Source organism: Falco biarmicus, chromosome 4, assembly GCF_023638135.1.
Source record: "Falco biarmicus isolate bFalBia1 chromosome 4, bFalBia1.pri, whole genome shotgun sequence".
In the NCBI taxonomy this organism is placed as follows: domain Eukaryota; kingdom Metazoa; phylum Chordata; class Aves; order Falconiformes; family Falconidae; genus Falco; species Falco biarmicus.
This window is the reverse complement of record NC_079291.1, coordinates 89,617,470-89,641,405: the sequence shown is the minus strand read 5'-3', so window position 1 is coordinate 89,641,405 and position 23,936 is coordinate 89,617,470. Positions and strand designations below refer to the sequence as shown.

General features: G+C 43.6%; 1 long non-coding RNA gene across 29 annotated transcripts in view; it reads right to left on the bottom strand.

Moving 5' to 3' along the window:
- Positions 1-23,936, bottom strand: part of LOC130147838 (uncharacterized) — a 206,962-nt gene that overhangs the window by 118,296 nt on the left and 64,730 nt on the right. For 24 of the 29 annotated variants that reach the window (XR_008821370.1, XR_008821387.1, XR_008821379.1 and 21 more), the window contains exons 3-4: positions 14,166-14,250; positions 11,963-12,013 (exon numbers count right to left, since the gene is read on the bottom strand). The exons of 1 other annotated variant lie outside the window; for it this stretch is intronic. This is a non-coding gene — a long non-coding RNA (uncharacterized LOC130147838). Of the gene's footprint in view, positions 1-11,962; positions 12,014-12,927; positions 13,060-14,165; positions 14,251-23,936 lie in introns of all 29 variants that reach the window. 4 more of the 29 variants (XR_008821394.1, XR_008821395.1, XR_008821384.1 and 1 more) reach the window with 3 other exon arrangements.

Here is a 23,936-nt window from a genome sequence, read left to right as displayed (position 1 = left end):
CACAACTTGCTTCACCTGGATCTTCAGGTGCCAAGCGTCGGTGGGTTTTCTGCATACAGCCTCCTCTTTGGGATAAGACACGGCCTTTTGAGGGGTACTCTCTGTGTCCACTCAAGTGTTCACACCATCTACATTATAATAGGATGTGCTCTTCACATGAGAAGACAGGATGATAAGCAGCAATATAACCTATTATGATGACATTTTCATCAGCATTAAATGTCTTCTGCATAAATCACAGCATGAACTGATCGAAAGTATTTGGGGGGCTGTGCTTATGACAGTTAAAATTTGTAACTCTGCATAGTCCTAATTTCTCAATGTCCAATTCATTACCTAAGATACATTGTTTTGCAGATATTAATGTATTCAGAATTCTAATAATGAAAATAATTTAGCAGAAGCTGCTTCCTCTTCTTGGCATTTAGAGTAGCCAACTCGAACTAAGAAGGGAGCACGCTGCTAAAAGCTCCGATGGCAGAAGACAGTGCCCGGCCAGGGGTGGCGGAGGAGCCATGCTGGGAGCACCCAGGGGAGGACCCCATGCCGTGCCCTGGGGCCCCGGGCTGTGGTGATGCCATGGCCATGCCCAGCACCGTGGTCCTGCCAGGCAGTCACCGCTGGACTGCCGGTGCCCTCGGCTGCCGCAGGCTGCTTGATCCAAACTGTGAAGGTTGTGGAAAATAGAGCTGGAGAAATGGCCCTGAGACATCCCGCCATCCTCATCTCCTCAGCACCAACATCCTAGAAAGCCCTCCCTTTGGAGTAACTTCCACGTTCTTCATCGCCTTCTCTCAGACCAGCAAAGCCAGCCCCTGCAAGTCACATCCCACCTGCCCACATAACAAAGCTGTAACCACTGGAGAAACTACTAAACATGGAGGCACAATGAATAATAAAAGAAAAAGTCAAATACTCTGTAGTAACATCAAACCAAGTCTTCTGTAATAACATCAATATTTAATATTACGGTGTGACTGCCAGCACATTGCAACTGGGTGAAGTACTCAGGCTAACCTGACAGGCAAGTAAAACTGCAGATTAACTGTTTCCTGTTTTAAAAATCAAACCATTGACTCTTTTTCTAATGTGTAATCTCTATAAGCCTCCAGTGGTATCTTTTTTAAAGTGCTGCAAGATAACATTCACAAAACCAGAATTTTGAAAGCAATTTTCATACGAGTTGTTGCTTTCAATCAAAGGCAAGGAAACATCCATGCTAATCCTGTAACGAGTCCAAAACTGAGTAAACTCAAACGGGACAAGAAACATTAGTGTCACAATAAGAGCAATAATCAAGTCGATGGGCTGATGGGGATTGTGCACAAGTAATGAATTTAAATGTATTCATTGCAGATTCCAGAACCTGGACAATGGAACGTTCTCCCTGTGAAAAATTGGCACAGTTGAGGACTCTGCAATGTGTCAATTGCTAAAAAGGGCAAATATAATGGTGCCCCTATTAGCAACTGCATGAACCCATTACTTTATTACTGTAAGACAATTAAGGACTAAAGGCATACAAACAGCTAGAAGACCCAAGGAAATGAGCAGCACAGGAGGCTGAGGGTCTGACATCCCTGAGGACAGCACCAGCCACGAGAACCAGCAGCGCTGCAAAGTTTGGGAGACAGGATTATTCCCCATGCCCTGGATCCAGCGAGCCAGACCAACTCCCTGTTACAGACACGGCTTAGCTCCACGATGCCTGAAGTCCCACGGGAGCACTGACATTTCGCTGCTCTGCATAAGAACAGAAAAACCATTGCAAACATGAGCACTCCTGCTTCTTTCGCCCACCGTTCGTACCGTACTCAGCTCTTACCTGCTTTCAGTAACCGTACCTTTGATTTCTACAGTAAATGCCCTGATTGCTAGGAAAGGGACGTACACCAGAAATGTCGTATGTGTGCAAAAACTGACATTTCTTAATAAAGTAGGATTCCAGATCCACTTCAGAATACTTCCAGAATGAACACAACAGATACGCACCAGCCGTGGGAATATCAGCAGAAAAAAACAGCAGCAAAACCTAGGCTGTAATTCCCAGTTAGCTGGTGTCAGGACCTCCTTCTTCCGTACAATAGGAAATGCTCTCACTGAGAGGTCTGGAAAACAAGTAACCTTCCCTCCCTGTGCCCCCCAGCTTCTCTAACTTACACAAAAAGATTTAAAGCCAGGTCTGTTCCTCTAGAATAAAAAGTGACTGAAACCACGGTACCTGATTGCTTATATCAGCTGCAGCTCTAAGTTTTCAAATGTATAGTCCTTGCTGTATTTTACATTTCACTGGTGATTCTGTTCTAAAACACAAAACAAAGGCATTGTGACGCCAGCAAACCTGCCCGCATGTGCAGGAGAGCGGTGGGATGGTGGGATGCCCGCCGGCACTGAGCCAGGCATGCAGAGCACGGCCCCGCACCGCAGCAATGCCCGAACCAAGTGGAGCAGGGCTGGTTCTCCTGCAGGAAACCACAACACACCAGCAGTTTCTCAAGCATCTTTAGTTTTTTATGAGGTTGCTTTTATGATGCTGTTTTACAGTTCGCCATCATCGCCTTGCCACCTGCCTGCAGAATCCCTTACTCTATTACAGCCCTGGCTGCTCACACATGACACAGCTCATAACCTGTGCTGGGGAGCACCCGGTGACCCTTGCACTTCACCTCAGTTAAGCCCCAGAGGGTATCACTGCCAGCAGGGTGGGCACAGGGACGGGGCACCCCTCTGTGCTCCATGCGCCGCTGGGGATGGGCACTGCGAGCATCACCCGTCTGCTACTGTGATCACAGGGAGAGCAAAGTCCTTACCGAAGACAAAACACTGAAGTTCTACATTCAAAAACTGAGGGAGATGAATCCCAGCTTCCTAATCTACCATGTTTTTAATCCTGCATGCTGTCCTAAAGTGCTCTCAGGAACACTCATGTGGGAGAAGGCAGCTAACCCCAGCGCCTCCGGCCCCGCTCCCAGCCTCAGCACCAAATAGAGCCAGCCCTCGGGGTGTGCAACTCTTCATGCTACAGGCTTCCTTCGGAAGAAGCTATGAACAGTACCAAAACCAACAGCACTGACTACAAATAAATATTCCACGGGATATGAAGTTTCAGTCTGCAGCAGTCCCAGCTTTCACCGTTAATCACCCAACCCCACAGCCTGGCTCCTTCACTGTATATAACAATTTATGATAATGTAGACATCAATACCTGTTTAAAATGGTTCAGTGAACTGGTAAAAAAACTACACCAACTTCCAGTTACCATTTATCTTGCTGGCTTTCAATCAGAGGCGATTTTGTCTGTGCAAGAGGTAATTACTTGTAAATTAAATACAAGGGTGTTTAAGTAATTCATATTTTATTCCAGAGGTATAAAGTCCACCCGTCCCTCCCCACCTGTAATGTCCCGTCCATCAGACTCAGGGATGCTTGGCCAGCAGGAGCACAGCGCGACGCACCACACAAGGGCGGCCTCAAGGGGCCAGGTAGCACCCGCTAAGACAACACATGCATTCTTTGAGTAAACCCCAGTGCTGCTATTAATTTATTGTGGTGCAGTTCAAGATGTAGCGAGAATGTTACCAGAGTGGAGGAAGACAAGGTCCCCGTGCACCTGTGGACTGGGTGTCAGCATCTGGGCAGGCGCGGGCTGAGAAGGGCTCATCCTGCTGGGTTCAACACCTGGAGCTGCACTTGGCTCTAGACACAAAATGAAATCTTGTGGCTTCAGTGTTTCAATCAAATAAAACATTTCATTCCACATGAGATCACTTCTTTTTCTCCTTTGTTTTCGGGTCAGTTAACTGTCACCATGCTCTCATTATAAAAATATAAGGCAGTATTTAGGAAGAAAAGCGCCACTTCAAAGCATCCAGGCAAGCAGTTCCTTGCTGCAAATGTCAGCACCAAGGGTGTAACATTTTTTAAAAGTTGTTTCCATCAGTCTTCTGACTGAAGTTCCATTTTTCATAGATTTCATGATTTGCCAGATGTCACGGTTGGTGGAGGACAGACAGCTCCTCAGAGGGTCAAACAGGCTCGGAAGGACGAGTCGGCTGTGGCACGGGAGCCAGTCCCTGTGGGACGGGAGGCAAGGGCTGCTCCCGACACCCCAGCTGCTGCCGGCCGGCGCAGGGGGTTTCTCACTTTGGAAGTCTCCCCTCTGCAGCTGAGCTTTCTGTCTCAGAGCTGGAGAAACATCTCCCCAGTTTCCAACAAGTTTTCTATGGCTCCACATGCTTGCAGAGGAAGAGGAGAGGTCACCCGCCCACTGCCTCTCACCACCACTCGCCTTGCCAAAAGATCCAGCAAGAACTTTTGGGTGTCAGCTACACCTAAAAACTATTTTATTTTATTTTTTTTGTGAGAAGAGCTGCTCTGGGGACCACGAGGATCTGTAGCTGGGTATTCACCCCTTCTGATGTGATTTTTAAAGAATGCCTTTTTCCAGATTCTGCCCAACGCCCAGGTAGCCAGTTACTATTAGAAAGTGGCACTGCCTTTTAAAATGCCAGAGCTTCATCTGTTTTCCTCCAAGCTCAATTTCACAAGCGTGAATTCAGTGTGCATTTATAAATTCTCAAACCCAGCTCCTTCCATCACCCCCCTGGCTGGGTTCAGTTCAGCATGCAATGATGTAAAAATAAAATTTCTATTGACTCTGGGGGCTTTGGAGCAGACCTATTGATTAGTTACTTCTCCCTGTGAATGTCCAGTTGACATTAAAAGAGCCAACTGTGCAGTATAGTTTTATTTCATGTAAATAAGATTGAGAGACTCTAGCCCAGTGCCTTAAAGACAACACCGAAGCGTAACATGGCTTGTTTAGCCAGAGAAAAGATGGCTCCAGGGGGAAATGTTTGTTCTTTGCAAACATACCAGGGATGAGCCCTGGGACAGTGGAAGAATCCTGTGACAATATTGGCTAAGAACGGGTAAATATAAATTGGCCCTAAGTACGTTTGGGCTGGAAGCACAGAGATTTCTAACAGATTTGGCTAGGGAACGCTTTTGGGAGCCAAGATGGAAATGTGTGCTTGATCAGTTTATTAAGGTGATCAGGCAGACTGGCTGCAGGCAGCATGTCACGCTCTGCCCCCTTCCCAGCCCGGGAACACATGGTACCACTTCTCAGCCCACATCTGCCATCACATTTTTTGCAATCATTAAGGAAATACAGCTCAGCAACATGATGGCCGAGGCTCCCCGCACAGCAGGGACATGCTCCACTGGCTGTACGTACAGCAACACTCCTGTTCTGCACACACACGTGGGGCTGCCCTGCGGTGCACACGTACCCCCACCCCCCTTCAGCTGCATGCAGGCACCTATTTTGTATTGCCTTTATATACAAACACACATACATGCAACCCAGAAAACTGAATCCCAATAGCCACGCTGGTCTGATTGGTTTTCCTCTGCAACAGTTTCATCTTGCCCCAGAGGGCAGAAATTAAACCCCTGACACTGCCTTTACTCCCAGCTCTGGAGGGCACAAACCTGCCACATGGCAGCACTTGTCCCTTCAAGCCTCGAGGAGTCCGCACTGCAGGATAGATCACACTTACAACTCTGCCTTCCACAACACGCCTGCAAGTTAATGGTTCTAAAATATGGAAAGGAAGAAAGGCAAGTGAAGGAAAATGTTTGGAAAACATTTCTGGTGGTGCCTGATCACATCTCCTTGCCATCCCAGCCCACTGGCCGGGCAGCCCCTCTGTTTACTTGGCCACTGTTTTGCCTCCCAGTAGCACTTCAATATTGACATCTCCAGGTTTCAGCTGTTCTCTTCTCTTTTGATTCATGTGCAGCAGATGGTGCAAATGACACCCCTTTTATTTTCTGGATGAATTCATATCGCCTTGCCAAGATGCTAATTTTTGTTGCCAGTCATTGTACATTGTGTTACTGGTGATGAAGACTGGCTCTGCTTTGAAATTGAGCAAAACTGCAGTCACAGACAGGTTAAAGTTGTAATGAATTATTATTTATAGCAGGTTAAAAATTAAGAGATTTCACTAACTAGCCTTATTTTGATCCCTTGTTTTTGCTTGCGGTCCGTTGCTTTTCATTGCGGGCACTTACCGGTGTTTTGATGCTGCACATGGTACACAGCGGCAGATCTTCCCAAGGCTGATTTAGTTTATACAATGAAACTTTGTTGCAAACTTTTCAAGGATGGTAAATAAATCTCACCTTGCCCAGATTTCTAGTAAGTTAAACCGATCAAATGACTAAAGAGAAGACAACGTCTGCCCATCTCAGCTGCCTCCCCCCTCCCCGGAGCCAGGCTGGAGTCACCGGAGGGGGGGGCTGGGGGGGGGGCCGGGCAGGATGACTTCCCGGGTTCTCTTCTCCCATGACCCTGTTGTTTAAACGCGCTGCAGATACCAACACTTTCCCTCCCTGACAAGAGCTCTGCACTTCATACTCATGCTTAATTTGTTGGCCACTCCAACACCCCCAAGTCCTTTCCTGAATTCCCCACTCACTCCCCCCGTCTCTACACTGCTTCATACTTTACTTCACTGCATTTCACCCTGGGGTTTTCAGAAGCGTGTCCTCAGTTTTTCAAATATTTTTTTATTTCAGTTCTGTCCCCCAGAGCTCCTGTGATCCCCCTCTGTTCCATGTTATCTGCAAATGTTATCAGTTTTCCACCACACAAATCACCAATTAAAACAGACTCGAGAGCAGGACAGGTCCCTTGGGGACTCTCCCTTGAAAAGCTCTCCCAGATTTGCAGGCAAATAACGGTAGCTACTACCTAAAACAAGTCTCTCAAACAGCTATATGTGCATCTTACACTTAGACATGTCTCTCCAGCTTGCCTGGAAATACCAGAGTCAAAGTACATCATAACTATTTGTTCCCCTGCCACCCACCAGGTCAGTTTATTAGACTAATCTGATAGGCTTTCCACAAATCCATGACAATTGTTTTGTTTCGATTTTGGTCACCTCTTCCAAGTGTTATGGATTGATTCTTTTCACTAATTAATTTCAGAGCCTTTCCAAAACCTCGTTAGGCTTTTTAGTCAATAATACACTAGACTGTATTTTTTCCTTTTATAGTTAGGATTTGTATTTGCATTTTGATAGTTTGGAGACCTCCTCTGAGCCCCACAAGCTGTTAAAAATAATTGCTCCTTGTTCAAAAATAGTTTTGATTAATTCTTTCTAATTCTAAGGAGAATTTCCTCATATACTGTGTCCTGACCTATCCAGCAGATCCAAGTAAACTCTTGCCCATTTCTTTTCTGTTCTGGCCCCTTATGCTACACTCTGGTCAAAATTAACCGTGTTATCAGGCCTTTTAGATACTTTTGTAAGCAGCTACTTCTCTGTCAAGCACTAGGTCTGTATTTCCTCTTCTATCTCCTTATTTCCAGTGTATTTATAACACTACTTCCTCCTGCTTTTTAACTCACTTGCTAAATGAAACACATCTTTTGCCTTAGGCTTTTCATTTTACCATTATATGCCTGTGCTATGCCTTCACCTTCATTTCTTTTCAAGTGTCTCTGCTCTTGTACCACTTCTTTAGATTTTGAATTCCTAAAGGAGCTCCTCATTCTGCTCTAATGGTTTTAATTGTGTTCCTACCACCCCTGTGCAGGAGGATGCTCAGCTGCTGTGTGTTTATTGGTTCTCTCTCTCAGAACCTGCCCTTTCCCATCCCTCAGACCACCATCCCAAGGGATCCCACCTCCCAGCAACTTGTGTCTGCTGAGGCCACCTTCTCCAGAGCTTATCTAATTTAAATTCCTGCCCAGGCTTCTTCCTTCCCTGCAGCAGCAACCTCTGTCATTTCATAGTCAGTCCCCCCCAAAATTTCCCATCTACCTTCAATTCTCCACCAATTCTTCCCCAGCAATCAGAAGGACACCGCGCACAGAGCCTTTCCTCAACTCCTCTCCTCTCTGTGGTGAGAAACCCTTCGGGCAGCCACAGGGAAGGAGCAGTCACAGTGTCACTCCCCACATGTGCCAGCCCTCAGTGGCCTCAGGCGGCATGGACAGAAGGTGGTATTCAGATTCAGAGATATTCATACCCCACGAATGATGACAGGGTGGGGTTTTTTGGTCCTAGGATCGTCTCTGTGTAGCAGAAGGCAGATCTGCTGCACAGATCTGCTGGCCTCAGCACCAGCTGTAAGCAATGCACCAGGCGTCACCGGGTGGCTTACGCGGGCCGTGGCATGCACCCCCTGCACGGGCTCCTGAGCTGCTCTAGTCCCCCTCTGCCACCCACCTGGGGCTCTTTGGTTGAAGAAGCCCTATGATTAAACCCTCCAGGCAAGGGCATCCACAGCTCTTAAGAGTCAATCCAATGAGTGTGGAAAGGAGAAAACTAGGATAAATGTAAGAGAGAACTTCTGAAAGTCCCAAAGAGTAGCACAGTATTTATTTTCCATTAAAAGTCAATGGCAGGCAAGTACCTAAACACCCTTCATAGCCTGGAGGAATCTCCTTCAGGTTGGATGCCAGTAAATATTTCTGCTCCTTCCCCCTCCGCTGGTATGCTGAGAATAACAACGACAATCAATAAAGATAACTTGAAGCTTTCAGGTAGTAATTCTGAATTACAAGCAGCCAGTTTCTTTTCCAAGCCCTACAAATCCTCTAACAAACAAAAGTTAACCTCCCAGACTCAGGGCTCTGAATGATTTGCTGCTGTTACTCTCCTGCATCCTTTGATCATCTCCCTTCCCTGCATGGGCTGTCAAAGTCAAAGTCTGAGATAAAGAACAATATACTTGAGAGTGATGAAGCAAGAAAAGAAGAAAAAGCACCTTGCAATTAAATATTTTAATAGACATTTTGAAGACTGCTTTGAAAGGATTTAAAATTAATGTTAACAATAGTATGCATCGAAGGGCTCAGGCTGAACAATGCCTATCACTTTTTCTGCTTAAGAATAAAGCATAAAATTAATACCCTGTAATGTTTTATACCAGCACCCCTTTTTACTCTTCTAGGCTAGGCAGACACCTCTGAATAGCTGTGCACAGCATCTCTAAATCCTCCCCCCTCATAATCCTATCAAGCAAACAGTTCCCAACAGCTTTGGTGAACCTTCCTGATGCTGTGCATCTATCTGCAGACGGTCATCTCCTGGGAACATGCCTGACGCCAGCTCCGCACCGCCTTCTTTCAGGTACGAAGGGACATCAGGCATTTGCCTCCTCCCAGCGTGGCACTCCCAACTCATTTTTGATTTAATAAGCTGACAATTAGACAGGGAACCAAAGATAAATGGAGGTAGAGCACAAGGATCGAAGGCAATCCTAGCGCTACACATCACTCAGCACCTTGTGTGCTGCCTCTAGCATGTGATCACAGGGAAGGCTGGATTTATACTGTTGCTTTTCATCAGGTTTCAATGGAGAAGAGTCTCAGCAAGGAGCCCGAGGCCCTGCTTTATGACTGTAAACCCTAAGTTACGACTCCTTACTTGCACAGAATTGCGCATTACTCCTGAAGCAGTCCCAGTGAGGCAGTGAATGTTTTTCCTGGATGCAGATCTACTCGGCCAGTGCCGCTGAGGTCTGTGGATGTCATCAGCACAACCACCTCAAGTCTCTTCAGCTCCTATTTGGCCCCCTTTTTCAGTGTTAATTAACACAGACAGCCCTTCACTGGTTCAAATTCAAAGGTGAATTTCAACAGGCATGAGTGGCTAAGAAGTTACAAACAGTCTCGTCACTGATCAAAAATAAGTATTAAATACAGTTACTCTTGATATTGGTTAGATAGATACAAGTAATGAAATTTTCATCAGTATAAATGCCCAGTTCAGTATACAGCTTTGTTTATAACTTCCCTCTGATTTTCATCTATATCTTTGCTCAAATTTAGGCAAGTGTTCATTACAACTTCTGCGGCAGAGGCATAACATCTGAAAACGTCACGGCTGGCACTGGTACTGGCCGCCATGACTTTCAAACCATGTTGCACCAAGCTGCATGGCTTCTGCAATGTGACCTAAAGCAAAACTCTCACCAGTTCAATACCCCAGGAAAATCTGCCCCAGTGTGGCAAATGGAAGTGGAACACACACCGTGCCACCAGACCATCGCTGTATCTGAGACTAAGCAGACATTCTTTCTATTACAATTGGTGTAAACCCACCTATTTATAATTAAGTTACTGATCCATGCATTGGTGTGAAATGACGCTACAACATAAGTGCAACAATAACCTAGCACAAAATCTTTAAATAAAAATTGTCAAGTGAGAAGATATATATAGAATATATCAAAATTAACAGTATTCATTCATCTTTCAAAACAAGTTGAATGTGCCTGTTCCTTCTGGAAGATCTGTGTAATGCTCATTGAACATTTTATTTTCATTACACTTGAACCTTTCAGCAGAAATAAAATACACAACCAAAGTAGGATGGTTGTTTTGATCAATTTTCAGACAATTATACATTAGAAGAAAAAGGAAATGCATTAAGATTCACACAGACATTAGTACTGTTGACCACTGGGAAGGAAGCAATATAAACTAAGGGTGACGTGTCATCAGAAATGACAGCTCAAGCACAAATATTATTAAACAGATACTGTAGCACAGGCTTATAAGGAAACTAAGAAGTCCTAGAATTTGGGATATTTATACAAAGTTTAGGCAGAGTTTTATAAAATAGCATGCAGGGAGCAAGCTGTTCGAGCCACATGCCACATAAGAGTAAACATAGCAAAATCCTAAGTATTATGACTCATTCCTGAAATGTCACACAGTCTGCATCAAGAGCAGCTGACCTTGAAATCTGAAGTATTTCCTCTTTGAATAAGCCTTACACAAGTTCAGAGTACTTTTCCTTAACAGTCATGGAATGCCCAACAAAATATTCTGACCTTGCATACATAGCTTCAAAGAGCTCGGTATTCAGTGAAGCTGGGATGAAACAGATCCTCAAGGTCTCACCCATCTCAAGCTGAAAGTCTGACACTTCACACCAAAAACTACAGCACCCACATTACTTCAGCAGAACCGAACACAGAATTGATTGCATACTCAGCAATGCTGTACATGTATATTTTAAAAAATTCTGCACAAATTCACACGTCCCCATTGCCCTGCCACAACTGTAAAACAGCCCCTTCCTCCAAACTTGTTCAGATGTGAATACAGATGTTTTGTGCTTAGAAAGGATGGACAGTGTTCAGCCTTTTATGCTGACCATACCAGGGATGCTCTGCTTTCAACGGCCCAGCTTCAGGGAACGGATCGCCCAGGCTGACTCGCCTTTAACACCAACTGAACTCCTCTGACAGTTTACAGACCAGCCACACTTAAGACTGTTTCAGCTCCCTCAAAATCCCAGCTCCAATTCCCAAGCAAACAATAGAAAGCACCATCCTTTCCCACATGAGCTGCTCTGAGGGCAATGAAGCTGCTAATGAGCTGAGTGCCGTTAACCCAGCAGGGTGGCACCAGCGCAGGGCACGCAGGTGGGCTGGCTGCTCTAACAGTCCCACACCATCGGCAGCTCAGCATCGGGCCCCAGCAGACCCCACTGTGCAGCTCAACATCCTCCCCACCCCAGCAAGGTGACAGGAATAATGCAACAAATGGGAATATCAATGATCTCAGTACATAAAACTTGTTTGCCTTATCTTACCGGTACACCAGCACTCAACTACATATAGTCGTTCAAATCTCTGTTTGTGCACATTGTTTTCTGCACTTGTGATTCATCAGATATTTGAGCTTCAACTACGCAGTAAGGAAGAAAAAAAAAAAACAGCTCTCTGGTTCCTCACCTGTATCACACTCTTACTGTCAGGGACCCTGCGCAGTCAAACAGAAGCCAACACTGACAACTCAAAGTCTGGAAGGAATTAATTTCTTTAAAATACAGGGAATATGCCTGAAGATGACCATTCCTGGGTAACGTACAAGTGCTGATCCACCACTGGTGAAGTATTTTGAAAAACAGTTCAACCAACTTACCTGCCTCTCACAAACTGTAGAAACTTCTGGTCATCACTGGCAGCAGGAGACCTAAAAGAGGTTAACAAATTCAATTGTTGAGAAAGCATATTAAATGCATTTTCCATAAGGAATTCTACAGGAAGCCGAATCGGTTGCTGCTTACTGTTCACTGCTTGACATAAATTCCAAACTACTATTTTATGCATCCAGTTCAGAATACTTCTGTGGCTAGGCAGGAGCATGTAGAGAATATCACAGCCATGATAGTCTGAAAAAGTGCTGCTCCTAAAGCAATTCATTATCTCCAATGACTCCAAGCCTTTGTGAACAGATCTAACCTCATAAAGAAACCATTACTCTCAAGTTCCTCAACACATTGTATTTTCAAAATCTTTGCTGACTACACCGTATTTCCTTTTGGATCCTTTAAAGACATCTCATTTATCTTTATTGGATTTTCTTTCACTTGGTTTCAAAGTTAAGCCATGCCAGAGAAGTTAAGCCATAGCAGAGAAGTAATCAGTGCATGAATTCTGAATCTTAAAGAAAGGGTGTCCTATCTTGCTGAAAATGCACAATATTGTGAAGAAAGATGTGCTAAAGAGGTTGCCTCCAAGAGGGCTATCGGTGTATGCTGTCACAGGTGAAAAAGCTGCAAGACTGACTTGCACTTCAGAAATGTGACCCTTAACAAAACCTCATCTCTAAGTTATTAGGCTTTGCCAGGCTCCCGTGACTCATCTCAATAGACAAAGTTTAAAATGAGGAAAACCAGAAGAGTATTTGAAGCATCGGAATTGATAGCTGGTGCCAACAGGAACCATGGTGGTCACTGTTTGACATCAAGACTAGAGGTGACGTCAAAGCTGGGAGAGCAGAGCATGGAATCACAACTGGAATTAGAGCTCCAGATGTTGGCCACTCCAGACCCTACGGTATTTAGGTAACATGGAAATTAAAAGAGAAAAAAATTAAGTTTTTACCTTTTTGTCTCCCAGATTGTTTTGGTACTTTTCAGCAGGGAGAAGACAAAGACACTGGTTGCAGTAACCAAGGGATAGTGTAGTTACTCCAGAAGAAGTCAGCCATGACCTCATGATACTGTTGAGTTACTCCTCATTTTACCACCATGGAAGAAATTAAAGTCAACCACATCGTAGTTGTGTCAGATTTTACACCTTGCTTACTTTTTTTATGGCCAAGTATACATTTATTTATTTATTACAGAATTTAACTGTATCTGATGAAGTAAAAACACACAATTATTTTTTTAAAACTGAATTACTATTAGGAAATTAATGTTAGCACATTTGGAGTCCAAATGAAAAGGTATGTCACTGAACTGTGCGCTTCACGAACAGAATGTTGTCTTCACATTTCAAATACAGGAAAATACACAAGCACACATGTAAGGAAGCAGTGTCCAACTCCCAGAATCACAGCATGCACATACACTAGTTTGGAGTAAACCATAAGTTAAAAAAGACAAAGGCAGCCCCCCTCCTCACTGGATAATAATAAACAAGACAATGCCAGACTTTTAATCAATATTGATAAGCACAAATACATTATTTTGATTAATGTTCAGGGCCTTTGCTGTTAAATCATTATAAAGTTTCCTACTAGGAGGTGAACATAATCTAGTCTAGCCATAAATCAGAAAATGATTTTTTCTTTTAGATCTTTCTCGTCAAATGGATTAATATAATAATAACAAACTACTCAGAAGTGTGACATAAGGACATCATCTAAACAAAAAGGTGATGTTCAAGTTCTCTTTGATATTACAATGCCTTTCACAAGGTGTTGTACCTTCCCTGACAGTTAGCCAGCTGGTTAATTTGATATCACAGTAAAACCCCTGACTCACTGCAAATAAAGGCAAGATACAATTGCAGTACACTTGGGTTTAATTTTTCTCTAAACGACCTCAGCAGTGGATCCACAGGAACCTTGCCAGGTTCCCTTCCAGCCACGTGACCCCGTTTGATGCTCTGGCATCAATACCTGTATGCTTTCAGGGCACAATGGTTTAAAATGCTTTTGTTTGACTGAACCAATTTTACAAGGGTCAAACTCACAGGGCAAGGTCTAATTAAATCCTAGCATATCATCGCAACCTCAAATCCTACATACCTAACATCACTCTCCAAACCGCCATCAGTTACTTGCCCATTGTTGTTAACACTCTGTCATTACACCCTCCTTCAGATTTACTTACGCGCATGGACACGGGACTTTGATCCAGCCTGAGGTCTACAGAGCTTTGTGGAAGACTCCGAGTGAAGCCAAGCAGGATCCAACACCTTAAAAAAGCACAAGCCATTTTTTACCATCACTCTTTTCTTCTCATGCTTTTCCTCTACTCAGTACTGCCTGCCATGTCCTGTGCAATTTTGGATGCAGTCCTACAACAAGATTCATCTCCACCTTTGCCTCATCTCACAACTCACTGTAAGTGACCTCCTGTAGCTGCTGCTGCAAACACCCCCCTTCAACTGCAGGAAGCACAAAACCCAGAGTCATCAACCTCTGAATCCTACCGCAACTCCTTGTATGAGTAACATAAACTGACTCTGCCTAAAGAATCTACCATGCACAAGAGAAAATGGATTTGGTTGTGCTAAATCAAGTATTAGTATTGCTTGTGCGTCTCCACTGTTAGTGTGGATACAGATTTGCAGGGCAGTGAATCAAATGCAGCTGGGAAATCACCCATGTTTTGCATTTTGATCTGCAAACAAGCTGTAGCTCATGACTCCACACTGCCATTCTCACTGCTGAATCAGATTCATCAGAGGAACAACTGGTACGTGCTGGTTGCTCCCCGCTCTCCCTCCATTGTAAATCTCTTCAGTGAATTACGGGAGACTTCACTTTTAAAGGAGCCAATTAGAAAATATGGACGTTCAAGGTAGACTAGGGCCATTTACCTAAAACTGATGAAAGACTGGGGCAAATAACTCCTCCATCACTTGTCCCAGGGGTGCAAACATAAACACTGTCAAAATGTTTGTTTTTACTTCTACCACTAGATTAAAATAACATTGCTCATAAACAGCACTTTAGAGAATATGGGTTCAGTTGCAGGGATTTGAATCTTCCATGATATACAGAATTATTTGACGTTTATTGAGTTTCAAATATGATACGGTAAAAGGGGAAAAAAAGTGGTAGAACTTCCATTAAATGAGTTACATGTGCAGTGGCTTTAACACAAAACTGCAAAAATCACACAGCTGCTCCACATGCTGCTTTGTAGAGCGCACTCTAACCTGTACTATGGCACTCCAAGAAAAAAAAGAAAATGGACCAAAACTAAAAATGAAAAAAAATCCCAAAAGGAGAAATGTCACCACCCTGTATTGTAATGCCTTTTAGAGCATCTCCTTGATGACTCACACACTGCAGCAGCTCTTTTGATTCCATCATATTCATTTGCAAAGCCTTCTAATCTCAGTTATCCTTGTAAATCAGAATAGCCAGCATAACTTCACTGAAATTACAGGGTAACTGCAGGTAACTGGCTGCAGCTGAAGGATCTGGCTGTAGGTTTCCTTCCCGATTGTTTGTCTTATCTCCTACCTGTGATCTGCTTGTGAGCTATGAACCCATCTCATGCTACACACAGCTGCAATTTTTTATAACTGATACTGGACTTTGCTGTCACAGTTTCCATTTACACTTTGTTATCAGCAAGAAAGAGATCAAGGATGTCTTCTTCCTTGACCAGCATCTCAATTTTCCAGATTACAAAACTGAAGAACTCACGTTGCCCTGGTTTCAAGTAGAACTGGGCAAGGAAAAGATACTTTGGAATCATTGATCATTCTGAGAAGTGTTAAAACAAAAAAGAAAAAAGCCTAACTAAAAGAAATGTTAACATACTGATGAATCAAAGAGATCAAATACCTCGTTTGGGCTAAATTATTTTTTTCTCTTGGCAACGTTCAGTCTTACGCCTATCAATGTAACACCATATATTCTTTTCAGGAGAAGATGGCAATTAAAAATTCTAAAGATGACATCAAAAAAATCTAAGGAAAATAATATAGTTTTAAAGCATCCATGCTGTATAACTCAAAATGAATGTACTTTTCAAATAGTGCTGGGATTAAATTCATAATTTTGTTGAAAAACTTTTGTGCAAAAATGTTCTCCAGTTCCAAAATGAAATATTAGAACAAATACTAACAAGAAGTTCTCCAATCCTAACTTCTAACATACTCCTTTAATGACATCTTTTCCTTCCTGATATCCTTAGGAATTTCACTTCCACGTATTTAAATGGCTAAGTTGAGGCTCCTTGAATATGATCTTGATCCAAACTGGAAGGCATGCAGAGGAAACAGCTCCCACCAGGAACTCTGGTTCTGTTTCAAAACCATATTTTACTTTTCAGCCAACATATTTCATACTTGCACTCTTTCATCAAGGGCTTGGTTCACTAGCCAGCATATCTCCGGTGGGAGAGGAACAGTTTGGCAGCATCTCACCAAGACAAAAGCCAGGTAAGCCGTGATAGCATGGTGCTTGAGGTTTACAGCAGCCTATTTAAAGGGCATAGGAAATTTTAGAAAATGAGGAAGATAAAACCCAAGAATGCAGTTATTAGCCAGGCTACGTGGGGACATCCCACAGAGACAAGCTGCAATAAAATAATGTTCATTGTGTTTATCACTGTTTGGCTTCACACCAGGGAAATCCATGAGAAGGCTGTAGCCAGGAGCAAGAACATGGGCACCACGCTTCCCAGCTTCTACCCGCCTTTTGTTCCTGGTGACCTGTTTCCAAAGAAATCAGTATCTGCTCAGTTTTAAAAAAATATATAAAATAAAATAAAAAAAAAAATCAGGGAAGTGGTTACGCAGGAAGAAAAGAAACCCAAACATGCCCAACAACTGCAGGAAATACAAACTGGATAGAAGCTCAAATAACATGTATTTGATTCAGTTCTTGCTTAAGTGAAACTGAGAGAAGGCAGCTCTAGCATGCCAGAAAACACACATTCATCCTTGCTGCTGCAGCAAATGCAAATTGTTATGAAACAGCTTATGAATTCCTTGGGAACTGGCTGACCTCCCCAGAAAACGAAGCTATTGATTTGCACCAGCCAAGACTCCGCTCTAGTAGTTTTGCACTGACTTCTGCAAGGAGCGGGCCAGGCTCTGAAATCAAGCTGCTTTTGATTGACCTAAGTTCACCTGGTTCGGATACCGCACACGGACTCCATTCTGAATCTCAAACACCAGCCCACTGTTTTACAGATATTAAAGAGCTAGCATTAAAATTGCTTTAAAAAACAAAATTTAGCAAGACCAGAAGGAAAATGCCGATATGTATCTCTCAGTCACTACTGAGTTAATCTTGGGTTTAAAGCACCATTTAAGCTGTCTGGGGGAAATAATTGAGAGGAAATCTGTTTTAAGTACTGCACTTTGATTTTATCTAAGAATACAGATAATCAATCTCTGGTCTGAAAGCTGTGGATTACAAAATGTACCAGAGCAAACAGGAGTTGTATTGGTTCAGAAATACACATGAAGGGGCAAGAGTACAGATGACCTTGTGGTGGGTGGATGGATGGCAGCGAGGCAGGAAAGGCTGCTGGCACCGTTCTTTGATTATCCAACGCACCTTCCCAAGGAGACATACCAGCTTCCAAAACGCCACCCAGCCACCTCTGGTGCTGAACCCAAGGGGATGGGCTGAGGTTGCCAAGAAAAGAGAGGCTGGTGGCCACTGCCAGGAGACAGCTATGTACCACCTGGAAGGGCACAGCAGGAAGGACAGCAGTGGCCCTCCACCTGTGCAGGAAGGCTTGCTGACATGGTGTTTTCCAGTAAGCGATACAGGAGTAATGCTCCATCACAGCCTTCAGACCAGACTCAGATTCACACTACTCAACTCGTCTCCCTCTCCCAAAAGCTACTTACAAACCTAGGCAAATCAGGGGTTTGGGGTTTTTTGGGGATTTTGTTGTTGGGTGGTTTTTTTGGTTTTATTTTTGCGTGGGGTTTGTTTTGGTTTTTCTTCCTCCTTTCCCGCCTGTTCCATGTAGATATTTTGGCCAGGTTCATCACCAAAGTATTTGACCTTCCTCATAAAGCTTCAGAGAACATCTCACATACAAAAGCCATGCCCAGTTCAAAACAGACATTGTGAAACGCAGCCTGAAAAAAGATCAGAATAGGGAAGTGGGCACCCAGTATGTATTCAGTGTGGTTCTGATGTTGCTGCTGCCCTTCAACAAATGGTGCTGAACTCCCACCTTTGTCACCTACACACTATGCTGTCTCTCTGTGCATACTCCTTGACACATATTTCAAAACAGAAGATAAAGCAAAACTAAGTGTCTCTTAGAAAATAGATTGTCTCCTCAAAGCATTCTCATGCCTTTTTATCATGAGAAGGATGAAGTGACAAGGTGTGCAATGAAATGTTTTGAGTTTCCACACTCAGAGCATCTTTCCCACAGCATACAATTGATTCTTACTGCACTGCAAACATTCACACAAGAATGACCACATGAAAGATCCTCCTGTGAGGAGCACCATGCAGGTGTATGACAGAAGTAGGACTAATGTCCCCAAGACTGATGTGCCACCAACACACAACACCCCAGGCACCTCTCTCATGGTTGCTTTGTGAGACACCCCTCTCCAAGCAGCTTGGGGCTGTCCACCACCCACGCAGGCCAGCCATCATCACCTGTGCTGGTTTTCCCACTCAGATCCACAGGCTCAGAAGGAGGGATACTGGTGCTGTACGACTGCACCAGGGCAAAGCACTCCAACTGCTTTTGTGAACACACTTGTACAAAGACAGACTCTCTCATTACAATGCTTCTGTGACCGAGCAGAATACAGAACATCTCAAGTTGGAAGGGACCCATAAGGATCACCGAGATATGCAGACATAATTACATACAAGCCCCTTTCCTCTCTCCCCTGCTCCTGCTTCCCCTAAGGCCAGTTCCAATGGTGCAAAGTTGTAGTCAAAGCTCTGTGCCAAGGTACGAACTGGGGAGTGCTGTTTTCCAGCAACACACTGATGCTCCACTCCTGCTCTCATGCCTCCCACCTTCTTCAGGTGCTGGTTGCCACCATCTATTGCAGCCAGCATGGGAAACACTCCCACACCCCACGAAGGGCACACGGCAAAACCACAACTGGCTCTAGGAGATTTTATTCTATCACGTACACATGTACACACTTCACACACACTGTGGCATATGATAAACTATTTGTGTACTTTAGCACTCAAATCTGTCTAATATTAAAAAGGCTTTTGAAAATCCTTCCCCTCAAAAAATTTTCTAAGCCACAGGGGGTGGGGTGGTGTTTGTGAAATAGCTTTTTCCTTCCTTTTCAATGTAATACAATATGTTATTCAAAAGCCAAAGAGTTGTCAGTTTTTATGTTATGATAATCTTCTCAAGCATCCAATTTTATTCTGCTTTTTCCCCCTCTGTGCCGCCACTCACATTCTAGCCTGTCACAAAAGAAAATGTCTGAATACATTAATTACAACTTGTTAGACTTCCATATAGTTAATGCTATTGAGGAAATCAAATCACTTGGAAAATAACTAAAAGAGAAACAGTTGCTGGTATTGCAGAATTTTTATGCATTGCGCTTCAGAGCTGGAGCTTTGCAAGACAACAAAAATTATTATTATAGAGAATGAGAAAAATCAAATACAACTTGATCCTCTACCCTTGGAATGTTTTCTGAATGCATTACAATATATATTTTCTATTCTGGTAAAAGCAGTTGAACTCTTTTCACATATTACCTTCTTTCATGGTGTAATTACAAATGCCAGTTCTGAAATTATAGTATAAAAACTTTCTGAAGCTAGGAAGAGATCCAATTCTCAGTCCCCACTCACACAAACACCACAGTCGACAATGACTGTTCCTTTAACGTGAATAAAAGATAATTATATTGGATCTGAGCAGACAAACAAGTTACCTTGGGATTAGTAAAGGGAGATATTCATATGGTTGCCCTCAGTAAGGCTGGTCAGCCTGACTCCTAGGGCTTTGCAGGGCAGCAGAGCTAGGTTTTTAACTGTATAAGTCACACAGAATTCAGCATACATATAATTGTTAGGGTTATAAATGAAGAATTCATTTCTGTAATCAGAGACCCTAAAATAACTGCAATAACTTGGATCATTGTTCAGCACAAGATACTTCAAGGACTGCCTACCCATCAGATTGCCATGGGAGTACAAACTAGCTAACACCAGTTTTGTATGTGGTTCACAGAGAGAGGCAGCTCTGCAGAAAACCCGACAAGCACATCCTTGGAAGACTGTGCTGCCAACGAAGTGTGATTTCACTGAACAAAGGAAACATTATCAGGCTTATGCAAAAGCCTTACGCACAGCAGCAGGTAAATGCTTCACAAATTTAAGCTCTCTTATCTTCCTACCTTAAAGACACTGAATTATTCTTACATTTAATTTCTCTTACTTATATTAAGTCATAGTAATGGGAAAAAAGTGAAATCTTTCTAGCTTTGAAGAAGTTATCTGAACAGGCAAGACAAAAACAAAAACACCTTTGGATGATGATGATGATGATCTTGTCCACTTTCTCACAGAGGTTAAGATTTTGTTAGTCAGCCCTGTTGAGAGATGCACCCTAAAAATCTGGAAAAATAAGATACTTGTGCATTGATGTTAACAATACTGCTAACTGTGCCACATCGCCGCTAGAGCCCACAAATTGCAAGTATATTCCAGTGAACATTCTGCTACCAGGTGTTAAATATTTAACTTTTCATTGAAATGCCATTGGATGTGAGACATTTTTAAGTCACATATAGTCTTCATAAACTCCACAGTTCTGGTACAATCCAAGTAAAAGGTTAAAATGCTCCATCCATCCCACAAGAGGGAAGAGCACTTGGTGCAAGCACCCCCCGAACTGCAGCAGGGCTCACCCTCCTGGCAGCAGCAGGCTGGCACCTGAGCCCCGCTGCCTGGCACGGGGGGCACTGCCAACCTTCACCCAGGCCTTGCCGCCAGCCACAGTGCTCAGACCCTCGCCTTCAAACGGATATGTTAGAGAACAAACCCAGCAGTTCTATAGTTTCCTTAAACCATCACCTGCAATTCAGCTCCCAACATTCAAATCTCCTTTAATACTTTGCTTCTCATTTTGATAAAAATGGACCAAAGTTGAGTTTATGGGTTTCTTTACACATAAGGTTCACACACTGCTGGATTAAGAAATAACTGTCCTGCACACACAAAAAAATACTTCTCTTGAGGACTATGCTTGAGTTTCTCTTCAGTAGTGCCCAAGTGGAAGAAAAAAAGAGTCTAGGGAAGTGCTCAAGCTCAATTTGCTCTTCGCAGCAAAATGTTTGAGAAGACTTAGAAAGAAATTCAATAAATATTCCTTGCCCTTAGAAGAGAACAACTTGACACTGTGAAGTCTTCTGTTTACACAGCAAGTAAGTGCCTTTGAAATCCACAGAACCAAGTGCTCAGGCAGAAAAAACCTGCAGATCATTTCTTTTTACAGGTGAGAACACTCAGGTTGTGTATTTGAACCCGTGCCAGAGCAGGTGTGATCATTCACAGCCCAAAGGCTCTGACCCATGAGCTCCAGTGAGCCAAGCCTTGGTGGTCTGCAAGAGCACAGTCCCCAGATGCCTGTCCCCATTCAAAATCACCTGTGGGGTGGCAAAATGGGAGGAGTGGGCACAAGTCAAGTTGTTTTGGTCTTGCACAACAATACCTGGCTGACAGAGGGCCATGGAAGAGAGCTGAAACTGCCCCAGCAGGAATCACCAGAGCTTACATAAGCTTTAAGAAGCCTACACCTTTTTAAGTGATTAGAGACTGAAAACCTCCACTTCAGAGCGCTCACCCTGGCTGACAAATATTTCTGAAACACACAGAGTCCTTCGCCCGCCTGAGGCTGATACCTCCCTCCTTTTTGCTACAAGGCAGCAGTGAGGAACACTGAGACCGAGGCACGGCACTGACAGGGGCTGCGTGGTCAGTGCCGTGGGTGTGCTGTGCTGGTGGGACTGGTGGAGCTGGAGCTAGGTGGGCTTGTGGGCTGATGCCATGCCCAAGCGCTCCATGCAGCCAGGGTGAGCCCCAGCCATGCTCCAGCAGCCTGTTGGGTGTTTCCTGCAGATGAACGTTCTCGGAGGAGCCCTTGGGACAGAACCAATGCAACAGCGCAGAGACAATCCTAACATCCTTCCACCAAAGTGCCCTTCCAGTGACAGCTTGCTCTCTCCTAACCGTAGCACTGCTATACTGAGGACTCCCCACCTTCTTCCTCACTCCTGTCTCTATTACAGCACAGCCATCTCAGGACGATGAGAAACAAAAGCAGAATAATAATGAAGTGGAGAGCAGTTTCTCAGAATCCTGCTAGATCTGGGAGGTCCGTCATGCAGTTGTTATTATGTAAAGAACAAAGACACAACTGGCTTCAAAGCCAAAAGTCTTTACTGAATAACTCACAAGCCAAGAACTTGCCAAAAGTCACCTAACAGGTCAATGACACAACCAAGGAGAAGCACTCAACTCTGCAAGAAAAATTACTTACTGTAAATGTACAGAAAGGTTAACTGTAACCCAGATGAGATTTATCGGAAACATTAGCAGCTGCAAGAATTAAACAAGGAAACGACTCTCCATTACTAGTGCCCAATCCTTCACTGTGATCAAGAGCACTGCTCCTGGTGAACTAGGGGGGAGGGGGGGAGATTACCGAGTAAACTGGCACCAAAACATATTGCCCAATTTAACCGAACAGATGTCAAATAGCCATTAGCATTACAATGATTAGTAAACTGAAATTACATCTTATAGGTTTAGTGCCTTAGATTAAGCGTTAACCTGTCTTAATTAAATTGCATCTCAGTAATTGATTTCACAGCACTGAACTGTAAATAACAAATTGCAGATGATCTGGTTTTTTATCTAGCAAGATAATGTAAATCAGCCTTTACACATTGCATTACCTCCTTGTCTCTCTCACTTCTGATGAGGCTTGCTCACTCTGCTTCTTTTACCTAGACACACAACCTTCTCTGACTTTACAAGTACTTTAATCACTGCTGATGTTTTTCTTATTGAACTGACGAAAGTCATAGCTGGTTGTCTGTAGGGTAGGCAGGAGCCAACGTCTGATCTCTGTATCTGATGTCTTCTCCCCCCTGTAGAGTTTCTTTCCATGTGCAGAACAAAATGTGTCACACAAACATGGCTTGCACAGCCATGTAGCTACTGTGTGTGCACAATACAATGGGACTGGGGCAGTGAACCAGCCTATGGCAAAGTAATGACTATAGCACATGGACTTCCCCTAGCTACTCCTACACTGTGTAACAGCTTCCATTTAAGTAGAATAACAACATAATTATTATAACAGTTTCTTTTTCTTTTGACTACACTGTTCAATATAAACAAATACATTCAATGAGAGCAATCAGGGTAAGCAAATTCTTACAATTAAGTTACAATTAAGTAACTCAATGCAAATTCAACTTCTTCCTTACACAAGTGACTAACAGATGGCCTTTGCATCAATTACATCCTTTTGAAATAAGGATCAAGAGCAAAATCAGAAGCTTGGGGCTAGAGGGCAAGGAGGTATGAATGGCAGGATGAACTGCTCTCAGTCTGGATGTCAAAGTTAAATAGTTGCAGGCCATCAAAGAATCACCTGCCTTCCATCAGCATGAAAGCATGAAATGAGGGTGGAAGAAGGGCCAATTGAAAAAAAAAGTTAGGAGCTATGATGAGTAAGGGGTCTTGGGAAGCTGAAGGACAAACAGGAATTAAAGTATTAGTACAGCTGCTGAATGTCAAAGTATCAAGCATTACACCAAAGATCGTCAGGAGTTACCTTCATCACTTGATAGTGATTCAAAGGAAAGGAAGGCCTGTCTGCCTTCTAAAGGTGGCCAAGGACACCCTCTCGACAGAGAACCAGACTTGTTTGTTCATT